The sequence below is a fragment of the Octopus bimaculoides genome, chromosome 11 (assembly GCF_046866305.1).
Source record: "Octopus bimaculoides isolate indiv1 chromosome 11, ASM4686630v1, whole genome shotgun sequence".
Taxonomy (NCBI): Eukaryota; Metazoa; Mollusca; class Cephalopoda; order Octopoda; family Octopodidae; genus Octopus; species Octopus bimaculoides.
The window spans coordinates 12,933,437-12,952,411 of NC_142938.1; the positions used below are offsets into that span (position 1 = coordinate 12,933,437).

At 37.8% G+C, this 18,975-nt stretch overlaps 1 protein-coding gene across 13 annotated transcripts in view; it reads left to right on the forward strand.

Annotated features, from left to right (window-relative positions):
• The window catches only part of LOC106872934 (poly [ADP-ribose] polymerase tankyrase), a 180,452-nt gene that overhangs the window by 62,192 nt on the left and 99,285 nt on the right, over positions 1 to 18,975 (forward strand). Inside the window, exon 1 of one of the 13 annotated variants that reach the window (XM_089359491.1) lies at positions 13,534 to 13,669. The exons of the other annotated variants lie outside the window; for them this stretch is intronic. The gene's annotated coding sequence lies outside the window, so the exon portion shown is untranslated. Of the gene's footprint in view, positions 1 to 13,533; positions 13,670 to 18,975 lie in introns of those variants that run through there. 13 annotated transcript variants of the gene reach the window in all.

Consider the following 18,975-nt stretch of genomic DNA (forward strand, 5'->3'; position numbering starts at 1 on the left):
ATAACTTCATGGTATTCAACTATATTTTTACTATGTCATTGTAGCCTTATGCTTCCTTTTTAATTTTGAAGATAATTAAGAATTTGGTTGGATTTAGTAAAATAATTATATAATTGTAGTGGGTAAGTTTAGCTTAATCGGTCAAAGCATCGTGACGCGTAATCACGGGGATGTGAGTTCGAGTCCACAGCTAGCCACCTACACTTTTCTCTGCAAAATAGGGGTAGTTTATCCTGTTCAGGCTATATTATTATCATTATTCTGCGATTGAGAATTTAAAAAATCACTTCATTAACTTTCTAAAGACATCTCAACACTTCTGAAAGCAAACTTCATTTGTTTATTTACGTTTGTCGTAATTTGAATTTAAAATAATTGTTTTACATTTATTTCTATATAAAGATGATTACCGAACTAAAAAGTTCTAGCAAAAATCTATAAGGTGTTTTGAATTGAATATAAACACTTTAAAACAGGTTGGTTTGTATTAAGGAACTAGAGACAGCTCAAGTGTCAAAAAGCATCAAATTGTGGTATAAACTTGAATGTTTGGACAGTTGTCTCTATCTCAAGTGGTTTGAGTCTAAAATCTCAACAGTAATTTTATTCTTATTTTGTTATCATTAGCATTGCTGAGGTAAATTTTTGTTGAACAGCTGTTGTCACATGTGGGATGAGTTTGGCTATTGGCTAAGTCTTGAGTATCTCACAAAGCCCACACATTTTGGTTAAGGGTATTTGTATTATATTATAGTTAATTTAATTTACTTGTCTTGGACTTTTTCTTAATGGCTTAGAGGGGGAAAAGAACAATGCTCGCAATCTTTCTCAGGATCTCTGAGACTGGTGGGCGGAAAAGAAGAATGGTAGAGCAGCCTGAATTTTTACAAGAGAGTGGACATCATTAAGAGAGCAAGAAGGATAAAACGGAATCTTTACTATATTGAAATTTGAATTGAGAATGTAAACGGATTTAAAAAGAAATACCAAAAGGCAATCTTATAATAATTCTGCTTGTTCCTGCATTACTTAGCCCGTCTGTAATGCTTCCATGCGATTAGTTGGAGCAGGGGAGAGGTGTGATGGGAGAGGAAGGGAGAGGTGGTGGTGAGTGAAATGTGTAATTTTTGTTTTGAACTAAATTTTTCTCCTCCATTACTTGGCCCGTTTGTAACACTTTCATGTGATCAGTTGAAGGGAAAGATGAAGAGTGAAAGAAAAAGGAAGGAGAAAAAAAAGGATAAGGTGAGAAGTGAGAAAGAGAGAGGGAGAGTGCTGTGTATTAAGTCTAATATAATTGTGCCTTGTTTGTTGGCACTCCGTCGCTTACGACATCGAGGGTTCCAGTTGATCCAATCAACGGAACAACCTGCTCGTGAAATTAACATGCAAGTGGCTGAGCACTCCACAGACACGTGTACCCTTAACGTAGTTCTCGGGGAGATTCAGTGTGACACAGTGTGACAAGGCTGACCCTTTGAAATAGAGGCACAACAGAAACAGGAAGTAAGAGTGAGAGAAAGTTGTGGTGAAAGTGTACAGCAGGATTCGCCACCATCTCCTGCCGGAACCTTGTGGAGCTTTAGGTGTTTTTGCTCAACAAACACTCGCAACGCCCGGTCTGGGAATTGAAACCGCGATCCTATGACCACGAGTCCGCTGCTCTAACCACTGGGCCATTGCGCCTCCACAATATAATTGTGCATAAAATATATAAAGTGCATTAAGTAATCATTGTTTTCCAATTTCCTCCACTTTTCAATGATTAGCAGATGAGCAAACTATCTTTTGATACAGACACAACATGGGATAGGTTTTCAGGTTTCTTGGATAGAGTTTTCTGAAATAACTCAATAAGTTTACCATTAATTCCGTGAAATATTCATGGGTCCCACTAGCATGAAGGGCATCCAGCTGTAGAAACTCTGCCAAATCAGATTGGAGCCTCGCCAGTCCTCAATCAAATCGTCCAACCCATGCTAGCATGGAAAGCGAACGTTAAACGATGATGATGATTGATCATGTTTCAGAATTCAGAAGTTAAGTGTTGTAATAGTTGTGTCTATAGAGGAAGTGCCTGAGGACTCTAACCCCACAGCTCTCCTGAGAATAGTGGTGAACATGGATGGATATTTCTAGCATTTGTCCATATTAGTGATAACTGGCGCAAGTCCACCAACTTTTTGGAGGCAACTGGAATAGGGAACTGTCAATTGATTTGATTTTCATAGTTAAGTGAACCCAGGAAGGTTATAGACAAAGTTTACCTTGGTGGGATTTGAACTCACAGTGTAAATGGATGGAAATATTTCATAGCATTTTGCTTGACAATAATAATGATGATTTTTTTGCATTTGCCAAAAAGGCAACAGATCGAGGGGATAGATATGTTACTCGGACAAATTATAAGAAAAGGTGAGGGGCTATGCAGAATTGGGATCTTTTTTAAAACGGGGGCCACATTTTTCATTAACGAAACACTTTGAAACTTGGAACACTGGTAGAATGTGTCATATAAAACATCTTTTTCTCTTAGTCTTCTTAAAAAAAAAAAGAAATCCATAAATTATTCCATGTTAAAGTTGTCGTATTTCTGTAATTTCAACCAATCACTGACGTCCATTCAGCCGATATACATTAAGTGCCGACTACATAAACAAACGATTCTGAAACAATTAACTCTAACCGTAGGGTTAGGGTTAAGGTTAAAGCAAATTTAAAATGAAAAAAGCAAAAATAAAACGAAGGTATGGAGATTAAATACGCTTTACATCGCTTAATGAGCCAAAGGAGTAAATATAAACAACTGAATACTTGTCAGTGATTGGTTGAAATTATCGATATAAGACAATTTTTTACATGAAATAAATTCGAATACAAAAATATTTTTCTGTTCTATAACACAAAATAGATAAGTATACGAAGTTTGAAAGTCTTTCGGTACCAAAAACACTACGTAAAACATTAATGAAAAATGTGGCCCCCGTTTTAAAAAAGATCCCAGAATTGATTATATAAAAGGCAAGTATGAAATCAGGTGTTTCATACAGATTACAGCCACTTATGGTCAGTCAAGGAGCCCCACAGATCCAGGATTATTCTGACTATCAATTGCCCATTCCAAGCTAAAAACAGCAACTACAATAATGATAGTTACTTCTAATCTAGGGCAGGGGTTTTCAAACTTTTTGACTTGCGGACCCCTTTATATTTCAGGCTTTACCTTATAAACGCTTTTGAAATTTATACATAAATATTTACTTAAAATAACATATATTTTTACATTTATTTATTTAACAGTATTTAACAAATAGGTTTATAGTCAATTAAAAGATTTCGATTAAAAAAACATATATAAAATCAAATTGCCCATAAAAAGTATTTGCTGTCCACGGACCCCCTGTCTTGTCCTTGCGGACCACAGTTTGAAAACCCCTGATCTAGGGTACAAGACCAGTAATTTTGTGGAAGTGGGTGTGAGTTGATGATATTGACCTCAGCACTTGAATTGTACTCTTATTTTACTGACCCTTTGAAGGATGAAAAGCAAAGCTGACCTAAGCAGGATTTGAACTGAGAATGTAAAGAGCTAGTACCACCACCACAACAACAACAACAGCAGTAACAACGAGAATAATGTTAATAAAGTACTATCAATTATCAAGGCATGAAAGAACAACTAGTCATCTGACAGATCCAGTTGCATTTTGTAGATTAATAACTGAATGAAATATAATGCAAGAGCTACCATCTTGTCATGCATTTTCTCTTGAGATTATATCTTAAAAAAAGATTCTTGTTATCAGAATAGCTTGCTATTTCACCAAGGATAGTGTAAAGATATGGAAAACAGCATCAGAATTGCTGTTTTTCTTCAACACTATCTGAATCCTAAACCTTCAATCACACAGATACCATGTTTTCTTAACATTTGTGAGTAAAAGTTTGCCAAAATTTCTACATGTTTACATATCTTTATATTTGTGTGTGTGCACTGCGTGCGTGTGTGTGTGTGTGTGTGTGTGTGTGTGTGTGTGTGTGTGTGTGTGTGTACACTTCCATTGGCAGTTAATTTTCATTCTGTAAAGTGTTTTGTTTATAATGCCAGTTACAAATACTTTGAATTTTACGCTGTGCTGTATTGTAGTATTTTCCACAGATATAGCCAGTGCTAGGATAATAATTAGTTATCTTGTATCAAAAGATTGGTCTACGAGGATGCATGGCCTAACGGTTAGGATGTTGCATTCAAGATCGCAAGATTGTGGTTTCAATTTCTAGACCGGATGGTGCATTATGTTCTTATTTCTTTATTGCCCACAAAGGGCTAAACATAGAGGGGACAAACAAGGACAGACAAAGGGATTAAGTCAATTACATCGACCCCAGTGCATAACTGGCACTTAATTTATCGACCCCGAAAGGATGAAAGGCAAAGTCGACCTCGGCGGAATTTGAACTCAGAACGTAATGGCAGACAAAATACCGCTAAACATTTCGCCCGGCGTGCTAACATTTCTGCCAGCTCGCCGCCTTATGTGCTTAAACCAAAATACTTCATCTCGTGTTGCTCTGTGATCTCTTCAACACCGGACACGTGGTACACTGTGCACCTGTTCAGGTAGCACCGATTTGATGGAGGGAGTGAGTTAATGTACAGCATATATATTTGATCATTATAAACAAATCATTTAGCAAAAGCTGAACACTCAAATAGAGAGTCTATCATATGAGTGTCTACATTGGTGGTTCTCAGCCATAGCTTCTGGGGCCACATGTGACCCTCAAGCATCCTTCTGGCAGCCCTCGATAGTCTTCCTTGTTTAAATATAATAAATTTTCTTCATTTGACATGTGTTTTACTTTCTTTTGGTGCAGACCCCTCCAAAATCCAGGTTTGGGATTTGGCTCGGTTATTAAAAAGGTTGAGAACCCCTAGTCTACATAATTGATGGATCAGCTAGAAATAACAGCCAAATTTCACTTTAATCTTACCCTATCAATTTTAAGAAAGAGGAAGTGCACATTGTATAATACACACACATACATATATATATGTATACACACACATACATATATATACATATACACACACATACATATATATATATACATATACTCTCTCTCTATTTTACTTGTTTCAGTCATTTGACTGCGGCCATGCTGGAGCACTGCCTTTAGTCGAGCAAATTGACCCCGGGACTTATTCTTTGTAAGCCTAGTACTTATTCTATCGGTCTCTTTGCCGAACCGCTAAGTGATGGGGACGTAAACACACCAGCATCGGTTGTCAAGCAATGCTAGGGGGACAGACACACACACACACACACTCTTTCTCTCTCTCTTTCTCTCTCTCTCTCTCTCTCTCTCTCTCTCTCTCACACACATATATATACATATATACGACGGGCTTTTTCAGTTTCCGTCTACCACATCCACTCACAAGGCTTGTGGAAGACACTTGCCCAAGATGCCACGCAGTGGGACTGAACCTAGAACCATGTGGTTGGTAAGCAAGCTACTTACCACACAGCCACTCCTGCGCCTATGTGTACTTTCTTTCAAATTCAGATAATGATGAAAATAATACTGTTCAAGAAACTTTGATTATCGGTACCAATATATTTTCTTTTAAAATAATTAAGTTCACAAAACTGGATTGATTGGTGTTTCTGTAAGAAGAGAGAGCTCTAGCATTTTATGCAGGATCCTTAGTCAGAGAAGAAATTTCTGTAACAAAAACCTCTGCCCTGAACAATATTCTTTTTTTATTCAACTGACTTTAGTTGTTGCTGATCACTACTAATTGTTTGGCCCTAGTTCAACCTTAAGCAAACCTGTGGTAAAATGTATTCAGCCTTTTTATTCAGTCTTTAAGAGTATCTAAAACTATACCGTCCTGGGCAAGACAAACAACATCCAATGTCAGGGCTTATGCTCAGGTACCCAGGTAGTCTGTGGAGTGTGGAGTTATTCCTTAATCACCATTTCTCTCAGGTGCACTTTGGTTCAGGGTGGTTGTATATGCATCCTTGTTTAAGACTGTGGTGGGGGGGGGGGTGATCTGAAGGAGATTTGGTTGCTATTTCTAGCATATCAAGTGACCACATAGAGGCTCTCTAGTTGGCTCGTTGTGGTTTGAAGCAAATATTTAAACAACTACTTGTTACCTACATTGAGTGTTTGCTTTTTTCTTCAATAGTTAAATACTTCATAGTTAGATTCCCAACTTAGTACAATATTCAATAGTTAAAACATTTGTTGATCAAGTCTATTGGTATGAAGACTTTCTTCAGATTTTGAATAGTTAATGAAGCATCTGGTAAAGTTTTTTTTTTTTTCGTATTTAATTTGTTATTTAACCCCAGGTTGGCTCTGGTTGAGCTGACATGGTCAAAGGCATTCCAGTCATGACCATCATGTCTTTTTTGTGTGTGTGCATTTAGGACTACATAGCTGGTAGAATGTGGTTTGAAGGAGATCCAGCTGCTATTTCATGCAGGTCAAGCAATCATGTGGAGATTCACTCATTGGCTTTATATTTTTGAAATTTAATTTTGCCTGTGCCACATAAAAAGCACTGGTGATGGTGCCACATAAAAAGTACTCAATACACTCTGTAAGGTGGTTGGCACTAAGAAGAGCATCCAGCTGCAGAAACTAAGTGAAAACAAACCATGGAACCTGATGCAGCCCTTGGCCTTGCCAGCGCCTGCGAACCTGTCCAACCCATGCCAGCATGGAAAACAGATTTCAAATGATTATTTGTATTTATTTCACTTCCTTACAACATTTAACCCTTCAGGATTCAGCTTACTCTGTCAATTGTAATGCTTATTTATTACCTCCACCTTCGCTGAGGTGGAGGTATTGTTTTCAGTTGTGTTTGCTTGTTTGCATATCGACCTCAGGACTTATTCTCTGTAAGCCTAGTACTTATTCTATCGGTCTCTTTTGCCGAACCGCTAAGTTACGGGGGACGTAAACACACCAGCATCGGTTGTCAAGCGATGTTGTGGGGATAAACACACACACACATATATATACATATACATATATACGACGGGCTTCTTTCAGTTTCTGTCTACCAAATCCACTCACAAGGCTTTGGTTGGCCCGAGGCTATAGTAGAAGACACTTGCCCAAGGTGCCACACAGTGGGACTGAACCCGGAACCATGTGGATGGTAAGCAAGCTACTTACCACACAGCCACTCCTGTGCCTTTATTTTATTATTTTAAAAACCCTAAAATGGTGAGCGGACAGAATTGTTAGTACACTGGGTAAAATGCTTAGTAGCATTTTGTCCATCTTTACGTTCTAAGTTCAAATTCCACCGAGGTTGACTTTGTCTTTCATTCTTTTAGTGTTAATGAAATAAGTATCAATTATGCACTGGGGGTCAATGTATTCAACTTGCCCTCTCCCCCAAAGTTTCAGGCCTTGTGCTTATAGTAGAAAGGATTATCTTATAAAACCCCGAAATGATAACATGCAAAGTTATTTGAATAGAAGGATTTGAACTCAGAATGTAAAGAGCCAGAAAAAAACACTTCTAAGCATTTCTTTCAAACCTAGGCCAGAAATTTTCCCGTACTAGATGCAAGTAGCCCTGCAGATCCTTCTGCATGAGCATGTTCTGCCCCACCACATTGTCCCCTAGCATGAAGCTGATCTCACCTCACAACCTCCAGGATTCATAAATAACCATGTGAGCTGCTGATGACCTCAATGATAATAATAATGATAATATGGTAATAATACTATTTTTAAAATCTACTTTTTGTAAATGAACAACTCAGCTGTTAAGTCAAAAGACAGAGGAAAAATGTAGGTTGAAGTGGATAACTTTATAAGAAGGATATAGAATAGCATTTAATGCAATATAATCTTTCTTACCATCAGCAGCAGCAGTGGGTTCAGTCCCACTGCGTGGCCCCTTGGGCAAGTGTCTTCTACTATAGCCTCGGGCTGACCAAAGCCTTGTGAGTGGATTTGGTAGACGGAAACTGAAAGAAGCCCATCGTATATATGTATATATATATATATATGTGTGTGTGTGTCTGTTTGTTCCCCCAGCATCACTTGACAACCGATGCTGGTGTGTTTACATCCCCGTAACTTAGCGGTTCGGCAAAAGAGATCGATAGAATAAGTACTAGGCTTACAACGAATAAGTTCTGGGGTCGATTTGCTCGACTAAAGTTGGTGCTCCAGCATGGCCACAGTCAAATGACAGAAACAAGTAAAAGAGTAAAAGAGTATCACCTCTGTTTTTTTCCTTGCTAGCATGGGTTGAACATGTTCTACTGTTCTATATTTAAGAGATGAGGAATTTTGTACATTATTTACATTTGATGGATATTTGTCCTCATCTTGTTTGTTGTTAACATGACGTTTTGGCTGACATAATCTCCAGCCTTCATCGTGTGTCTTGGGGAAATCTTAAACCTGGGTTTGAAATTTCCCTGAGGCACCTCACGAAGGCTGGAAGGTATATCAGCTGAAACGTGTTAACAACAAACAAGATGAGGACAAATATCCCTCAAATGTAAATAATGTAAATGTTCTACTGTGTCTTCCTTTTGTTGTAGTCTTTAATCATCTGGTTAAGAAACATGGCTCAGTGGTTAGTGCGTCAGGCAGTGAGTTCGATTCCTGGTTAGAGCATGAGGCAGTGAGTTCGATTCCTGGACCGGGCTGTGTGTTGTGTTCTTGAGTAAGACACTTTATTTCATGTTACTCCAGTTCACTCAGCTGTAGAAATGAGTTGCAACATTACTGGTGCCAAGCTGTATCGGCCTTTACTTCTGCCTTGGCCAACATTGGAAACATGGGGAGAGAAGGCCGGTAAGCAAGGGCAACTGCTGGTCTTCCATAAAAACAACCTTGCTTGGACTTGTGCCTTTGAGGGAAACTTTCTAGGTGCAATCCCATGGTTAGTCATGACTGAAGGGGGTTCTTTACCCTTATCATCTGGTACACAATAGCAGGAAAAGTGATTAACTTTGTTGTGCATGTCACGTTGGCATGGTTACAGATAAAGTTCGATGCCTGTCCTAACACTTGACACTTGTTTTTCTAGTAAGGTCTCTACTCCACAACTTTTCACAAACCATTGAACTGTCAATCTTTTTATATAGGGCATAAGCATTGTTACACACTACCTTAGTCATGTCAATATAAAGGCATGCAGGTACACACACACACATGTGCACGTTCTTGACAAGTCCCCCATACAGTTTCTGTCTACCAAATTTCACTCAAGACATTGATTGTGCTGAGGCTATCCTAGAAGTTATTCATGGTTGTCATGAATCCGAAACCACATGGTTGTGAAGCAAACTTCTTGGCTGTACAAGTCACGCCTGCTACTGCATGCATGCATGTACACGCACACACAAAGAAAAATAGAACAAACAAAATCTGAGAAAGCCATTGTTAGAAAAAGAAAGTGCTGACAAATGTATTTAATCCAATCTTTTTTTTCTTCTACGCTTGCATAGGTGTATGTATGGCTTATTTGTTTTAAGAAACCACTGAACTAGGAAATAGTAACAATCATCATCATCATCGTTTAACGTCCGCTTTCCATGCTAGCATGGGTTGGACGATTTGACTGAGGACTGGTGAAACCAGATGGCTACACCAGGCTCCAATCTGATTTGGCAGAGTTTCTACAGCTGGATGCCCGTCCTAACGCCAACCACTCCGAGAGTGTAATGGGTGCTTTTACATGCCACCGGCATGAAGGCCAGTCAGGCGGCACTTTCAACGGCCACGCTCAAAATGGTGTATTTTATGTGCCACCCGCACAAGAGCCAGTCCAGTGGCACTGGCAACGATCTCGCTCTCGCTCGAAAGTCCTTACACATGCCACGGGCACAAGTACCAGAAAGGCGACGCTGGACACAGGTGTCATCACGATTTCGCTTCTAGTTTTTATTCAGTCAAAGTCTGAACTTATGACTAAGTGTTCAATAGTCTAGTATCCATTGCACCTCATAGCCACTGTATTTTAGGCGGGAGTGTGGGGGAACTTTCTGAATAAATCAATCTTAGTTTGTTTACGGCATACTGAAATAACTGGACAGAGAAAAATTAGTCTGGAGAAAGTAGTGATGGTTTTTTTTGGTTTTTTTTTTGTGTTGGCAAACAACAGTCAATAATTGTCTAAGATAAATTTTAATATTGATCTTTAATATCGATTCCTGATCAACTAGGCTTTTCATGTTTTCTTGTTTTCTTGAAGCCAATAAAGTAAGTACCTATCAAGTACTGAGGTCGATATAATCAACTGTACTTTTGAATTTGTGTGCTGCCCCAGCTTGGCTGCAGCCAAATAATTAATTTTAATTTTCTATGGCTTATATTTTTTTTGTGAGTGCACTGTTGCACTTCAAAAAGAAATTTTTAAAAAAATGGTAAGAGACATGGGCACTGGGTGTGTGGAGGCTGGAAAATGAGGTGAATCTGCTCCACTGGATGTGTAATAAGCGATGGAGTGAAGGAAAAACTGGGCATTAAAGAAATAAGTATACTAGAGAAAACACTTGTGTTGGCATGGGCATGTAATGCACATGAAGAGCGATAGTTGAGTTGTTGGCACTCCGTCGCTTAGGACGTCGAGGGTTCCAGTTGATCCGATCAACGGAACAGCCTGCTCGTGAAATTAACGAGCAAGTGGCTGAGCACTCCACAGACACGTGTACCCTTAACGTAGCTCTTGGGGGAGATTCAGCGTGACACAGAGTGTGACAAGGCTGACCCTTTGAATTACAGGCACAACAGAAACTCAGGAAGAAAGAGTGATAGAAAGTTGTGGTGAAAGAGTACAGCAGGGTTCGCCACCATCCCCTGCCAGAGCCTCGTGGGGCTTTTAGGTGTTTTCGCTCAATAAACACACACAACACCCGGTCTGGGAATCGAAGCCGCGAGTCCGCTGCCCTAACCACTGGGCCATTGCGCCTCCGATAGTTGAGTAGATAAGTATCAAACAATACAAGTGGAAGGAGTCTACAGAAAAAGAATCTGAAGTTAATGTGGGAAGAAGAGGCGAGGTCTGGCCTTAGGATGCTGGACAGAAATGAGGATGAGGGACCCCAACAAGTGCAAAATACCCATCTAACCCATTCCAGCATGGAAAAGTGTGCTTAAAATAGTTGTGTCGATAAAAGAATAATCAGTAAATTTATTTATTCTTTTATTGTTTTACTTGTTTCAGTCATTTGACTGTGGCCATGCTGGAGCACCGCCTTTAGTCAAGCAAATTGACCCCAGGACTTATTCTGTGGAAGCCTAGTACTTATTCTATCGATCTCTTTTGCCAAACCGCTAAGTTTCGGAACCGTAAACACATCAGCATCGGTTGTCAAGTGATGTTGGGGAGGACAAACACAGACACACAAACACGTACATAGACACACACACACACACACACACACATATATACGATGGGTTTCTTTCAGTTTCCGTCTACCAAATCCACTCACAAGGCTTTGGTCGGCCCGAGGCTATAGAAGAAGACACTTGCCCAAGGTGCCACGCAATGGGACTGAACCTGGAACCATGTGGTTTGTAAGCAAACTACTTACCACACAGCCACTCCTACATTTTGTTAAAAAAATGATTAAAAAATATCTCTTAAGTTGGAAAAAATTATGGTCCTCATATTTCTTGGAGTGGTGTTAGTAATATGTTTGGTACTATACATATAGACTCCCAGCTACTTTTTAAAGATATGATTTCTGAATTATTATCATTAATTTTACACTTGTTATAAAAATAGCCAAAAAAATACAATATCTGAGTTATAACTGCAGTGTTGAAAATTGGTATTTGTAATAATAACTGTCTAATATTTAGAAAACCAAATATATCAATCTAGTATTTAACCATATTGGCAGCACCATATGTCTTGGATAGTTTACTGTTAGTTTTCTCTTATCTTACTTGTGTTCAGCGTATTTTGATTTATGAATCTTATATTCTTTCTCAAAAGTTAATACTATGGAGCATCTGCTCTGCATACTAATTTTAGTTGGTAAGCAATTGGATATATAAATCAGTGCATGGGTGTGCTTTTAACAGTGTTTCTGGAATGTTTATGAATAGTTTGGTTCTGTTGGGTGGTTGTTTTTACTGTTTAGAGACTCCCCCACTTCCTTGATCATCTCTCATTGACTTATATATATATAAAAAAAAAAAAAGGAATTCCTGCCATCACCCGTCACATTTTTTTTAAGGGCATGTAGTATCTATATGAGAGGGATTTATTATTTTTTCTCACTGGTCAGGCAACCATGTAAAGGTTCCATTGTTCTTTCGTCAGTTGCATTTAATGTATCTAGATCGGTAGGTATATCTATCATATATATATATATATATATATATATATATATATATATATATATATATATATATATATAGATATGCAGGGCAGGGAATCATCAATTAGTAATAAAATTAATAATTAACAATTTCTGCCGGGTAGCTCAGTATGAAAAAAACCTTCTTCGGTAAATAATTTATAATCAGAAATATATAGGGATTGACAGTAACCTGCTTCTCCAACATACTGAGAATTCAGAAATAGCAGTCAAAGAACTACTGATTTCAGATTTCAAAACTACAAATTATTACTCCAGATTGATAGCGATATTTTTGATACACACAGAACAAAAAACAATAGAGAAGAGTAAAAAACACTTGCCTTTTAGTTAATTTAGTACAATTGTTTCACAGTTAAGAGTACATAATACTCTATTCTGATCTTCAGCTAAATATTCTAATAAATTTGTTAATGTCTAAATAACTCACGTTAATTTTGACCATGTGAACATCAATACCACGTGAAGAAGACGTTAAGAAATTTATCGGCCAGTAAATTCAAAACTTCTTGCCCTAATGAATTTCAATTCAGCGTGTATCAGAAATAGTTCCGTTTAGGAACCGATCTAGATACATTAAATGCAACTGACGAAAGAACAATGGAACCTTTACATGGTTGCCTGACCAGTGAGAAAAAATAATAAATCCCTCTCATATAGATACTACATGCCCTTAAAAAAAATGTGACGGGTGATGGCAGGAATTCCTTTTATATATACACACACACACACACACACACACACACACACACACACACACACACACACACACACACACACACACACACACACATATATCCTATCTATCTATCTATCTATATATATATGTCAGTAAATAGTGGGGTTGTGTTAACCGCACGTGGAGAAATAATAGAAAAATGAAAAATAATAAGGAATTTATGTATATATATATATATATATATATATATATATATATATACCTATCTGTTTATATATATAGCGTATGTTTTCAAATTGCATCTATTCATGAGGAACGTTAAACTGCGTCAATTTTACCTCTCTCAGGCGGATTTGCAGAAGCAGTGTACACAACACCTTCCTCCAGACACCCACCCAAAAGAAATACGGCTGTTGTTACTGACTATTTTTATTCCAATAGGCGTTTTTGCACTTATTATTATGCAGTAACAGGTTTGGCCTACTTATAAAAGCTAGTTGCATGGCTGTCTGTCCTTCAGTGATTGTATTTGTTACTGCCGTTGGTTTAAATCTGCCCACACTGCACGAGACACTCATTTGGAGCAAATGTGGGTATTGTAGTAAGTACTCTCTGTTTTATAATTGTTACACTTAAACCATCAACTGTTTTGCTTTATTTATGCAGAAACCATTATTAGATGTGTAAACATATGAAGTTCCTTAGTTTGATATATATATATATATATATATATATTTTTTTTTTAACTATTGCATTATTAGAATTCTTTGTACTACATACAGTGCAAGTAGAATCAATACAGAGTGTCATTAGATATAATGCAGACTACATTGAAATATAAAATTCAGAAAACTTAGACACACAAACACACACACACACACACAAAATAATAATCTATGGAGAGTCACGTAATATGTAGACCGCTTGAAATATTAACTACTTCCTCTTAAGATTTTTAAGCAGTAGTCAGTATTTTGAGGGCAGATTTTCCTTAATACTAAATATCAAGTGTTTTTGAAGAGTAATGTTTTATTTAATCAAAGCATGTAAACTCCTTTCTACATGATGTTTTTTACGTCAGGCTGGTTAAGTAAGGGGTGGCGGTGTTGTCACTGACTCTAGCGTCTCAAGCCAAAGTGAGAGCCTCTTCTTGGTTGCTGGACATACTAGAGACAGTGACCAGAACTCTCTCTTGGACCATGTTCTTATTTCTTTATTGCCCACAAGGGGTTAAACATAGAGGGTACAAACAAGGACAGACAAAGGGAGTAAGTTGATTGTATCTATCCCCAGTGCGTAACTGGTACTTAATTTATTGACCCCGAAAGGATGAAAGGCAAAGTCGACCTCGGCGGAATTTGAACTCAGAACGTAGCGGCAGACGGAATACTGCTAAGCATTTCGCCCGGCGTGCTAACGTTTCTGCCAGCTCGCCACCTTGGACCATGTTCTGCCATCTTAAAAACGGGAGGGACATATTGGTTAATGTAGCCCTAAGAAAAGGAAAAGGGTGTTAATGTAGCTGGACTGGTTTGATCATAGTTCTATTCAATCAGGGCTGACCTGGAGCTGAACAACAGTAAAACCACCCATCTGGGGCTTGGACACCGTTAATCCTTTAGCATTCAGGTTACTCTGAATATGTAATGCTTATTCATTCACATTGCTTTAACCCTTTTGTTACCAACCCGGCTGAAACTGGCTCTGGCTCTGTAGTACAAATGTCTTGTTTTCATAAGTTTTGAATTAAAATCTTCCACCAAACCTTAGTCACAATTTATGTTCCTAACACTAGCTGAATGGAAACTAAGTTATTTTACTAAAAACATAGAACATCTCCAAATAAATACAGTAACGAAAGGGTTAAATTAATCATTCATTGTCTCATAACTTCAAGATATCATTGATCTGGTTGTTTGCTTTTTTAGGATGACATTGTAGGGTCAGATGATAAAGGTCAGATTTGGCTGGTTTGAACATAAAGCAAGTAAAATACTTGAGCCAGATATGGCCCGGTTTAAATGCTAAAGGTTTAAAAGCATCCATTCTGTTTACAGATCATATTTCCTCTTTGAGGACAACTTGATACCTTGCTTCATTGCTGTGTGAGACATAAAAAACAAAAATATACACGTTCCATCCTTGACCATATCTCCTCACTTCAAACCAAATCTATCTCGGATTATATTATCAAATGTGTCCTTCCCTTTATAAGATAACTGGGTCTGGTTTCAAGGAAATTTGGCTGCTATTTTTTAGTAGGCTGATTGACTTTGCATAGACTTCTTCTTAGGCTTATGATGTAATTTAATCTAGATAGCTGTTAATTAGCTTAACTATCTAAAGTTGAAGGTAAATTACCAGAAAAGTGTTTCTAAAATGGTCAATTAGATATTGAAACTTTTTTTTTATTGTTTTTACTTTAAGCAGCAGAATTAAACACGAAATTAGTTGTACAAATCTATCGGATCACTGGATCAGGGGAACGAACGAACTATTATGTCATGTAGTAGCTTGAAGACTAGTCAGTTTTGTAGTGACTTTCCCTCTCTGAGCTGTTGTTTAGCTCTAATACAACCATGAATGATCAGTTAGGTCTATGATCAACAGCATTCCAGCCATGACAACTTCATCTTATTTTTTCTGATGTGGTGTACCCCAAACTGTGTGATACAATGTGTTTTATTTTCATTTTTTTTAAACATAGTTTGGTGTGATTTGACATTTATTTGTTTGGAAGTTTAGAAAGAAATGAAGCAAGTATGCTTTACTGCATATATATATATATATATATATATATATATATATATATATATATATATCTGTAAAAATATGTGACACTTATTCAGTGGCCATGATAAAACTCAGAGTTTCGGATGCCAGTGTGGTGGGGTCCAGCCCAACATCTCTTCAGTCATTTTTCAAAGGAATCTCCGGTAGCTGGATAACTGAAGAGATGTTGGGCTGGACCCCCCACCCTGGCATCCGAAACTCAGAGTTTTATCATGGCTACTGAATAAGTGTCACATATTTTTACAGATAAATTCCTCTATTTGCATAATATCGAGGTCTCTTTCTTTCTGTTGTTGCCATTCCTGTCATAAATATATATATATATATATATATATATATATTAATATGCATGAGCAACAGAGCACATGTGTGCTGATAGGAAATCTAGGCGTCTTAGGAATTCCACTGTTGAACAAGTGTGAAGATGGTGATGGTATGGACATGTGATTCTGATAAAAATTTAAAGAAATGTAAGATGTGTTAAGTGATACAGATTGAAGCAACATTCTGAAGAGAAAGCTCAAAACACAGTGAACTTGTCATGCTGAACCTAACAAAGCAGATGATGAAGGACTCTGACATGTGATGAAATGCAGTGAGACCTGTCCAACCCATGTAAGCATGAAAAATGGCTATTAAATAAATGATGAGACACTTACATATATACACTTGTGTGTGTGTGTGTGTGTGTGTGTGTGTGTGTGTGTGTGTGAGAGAGAGAGAGAGAGAGAGAGAGAGATTTATAAAATCACAGGCAGCTTCATAGTTGGTGATTGCTGTCTATATGAGATTTCTGGGTTATTGGCTCTTTGATGTGACAGTTTCTATATAACATCATCTACTGCAATATTTGACCTCTTCTCACAGAAACTAGACATAGGAAGGCGGTGAGCTGGCAGAAACGTTAGCACGCCGGGCGAAATGCGTTCTGAGTTGAAATTCCGCCGAGGTCGACTTTTCCTTTCATCCTTTCGGGGTCTATAAATTAAGTACCAGTTACGCACTGGGGTCGATGTAATCGACTTAATTCCCTTGTCTGTCTTTGTTTGTCCCCTCTATGTTTAGCCCCTTGTGGGCAATAAAAAAATAAGAAAGGTTAGCAGGCCAGGCGAAATGCTTAGCGGTATTTCGTCTGCTGTTACGTTCTGAGTTCAAATTCCGCCAAGGTCGACTTTGCCCTTCATCCTTTCGGGGTTGATAAATTAAGTACCAGTTATGCACTGGGGTTGATGTAATCGACTTAATTCCTTTGTCTGTCCTTGTTTGTCCCCTCTATGTTTAGTCCCCTGGGGGCAATAAAGAAATAAGAAACTAGACATTGGAAACAATGCAGATTTACAGATTTACTTAAAATTTCTTTCACTGTTGGTTTATAACAGAATTATTTTAACTAATTTTATTTGACTTATTATTTTAAAATATAATTTTCTGATGAAACACATGACCTATATGTTTCTGCTAATTTTTTGGAAAATAAAAATTTAGAGGGATTTAGTAAAAATAATTTTTTTTGTTATTAAACTAGTCTTAGGAAAGCAACTCAAAATATTTTTGCTGTCAATTATTAAATTATGAGAAAGGTTTTAATTTAAATATGAAACTTGAATTTTGTATCAAAACCAAAAGACAGGCCGAGACAGGTTGACAGCAATGTTGTGAATATTTTCTATCTTCATACATTATTAAAACAAAATAACATAGAAGGAGGGAGAGAGAGAGAGATGGAGGAAGAAAGAAAGAAAGAAATACTTTTGTGTTTTAATTCTCTATATTCAGGGATGTTGTTTTTGAAAATCAGACATTAGCAAATCACAAAATAAAATCATATTGTTATTTAGTCCAACAACACACAGTCAGTTAAAATAAATATTCAAAACAAATAATGAGCAGCATTTAAAAAAATTAATGCTTTTGTATTTAAATCAACGTTTCTGATTGTCATGATAACATGTATCTTCTGCTTGTTTCAGTCATTGGACTGCAGCCATTCTGAAGCACTGCCTTGATGGGCTTTAGTCAAACATATTTTTATTCTTTAGAGTCTGATACTTAATCTATCAATGTCTTTTGCCGAACAGATAAGCTATGAGGACATAAACAAACCAGCACCTATTGTCAAGTTGTGATTGGGGAGGGGGGGGGCAAACAAACACAAACACACATACTTATATATGACAGGCTTCTACTCAGTTTCCATCTGCCCAATTCACTCACAAGGCATTGATTGGCCTGGGGCTATAATAAAAGATATTTGCCCGAGGTTCCATGCAGTGGGACTGAACCTGAAACCATTTGTTTGCAAAACGAGTTTCTTAACTACACAACTGTGCCAGCATAGAGTTAGCTTTATTAAGTTTGCAACATTTGGATCTACTACATTTTTGGTGCCCATAAATTGATTTAAATGTATTGATATTTGTGTTTAATGAAATCTTTAATATTAAATAAGTAATGCTTTCAAGGTATTTATTGTTGAAGTATATATATATATATATATATGTAGTGTTTTTAGTCTATTTCACCTGCAGCTTTTGTTATATGAAAACACTCAAACAAGACATGATTCGACATTACAACCAAGATCATCCTGTCTTTTTTCAGACATTTGTATCTAGAACTAGGTTATCCAATGTGCCCTTCATCTTCATCATCATCATCATCATCATCATCATCATCATCGTTTAATGTCCGCTTTCCATGTTAGCATGGGTTGGACGATTTGACTGAGGACTGGCAAGACAGAAGGCTGCACCAGGCTCCAATCTGATTTGGCAGAGTTTCTACAGCTGGATGCCCTTCCTAACACCAACTACTCTGAGAGTGTAGTGGGTGCTTTTATGTGCCACTGGCACGAGGGCCAGTCACACGGTACTGGCAACGGCTACGCTCAAAAAGGTGTTTTTTACTTGCTACCTGCACGGGAGCCAGTCCAGCGGCACTGGCAACGACCTCGCTCGAATGATTTTCTAACGTGCCACCAGCACAAGTGTTAGAAGGCAACGATGGTAACAATTACGCTTAAATGGTGCTATTTACGGGCCACTGGCACGGAAGCCAGACAGCTGCTCTGGCAATGAACACGCTCGGACAGTGCTGTTAGTGCTCCCCTGGCGC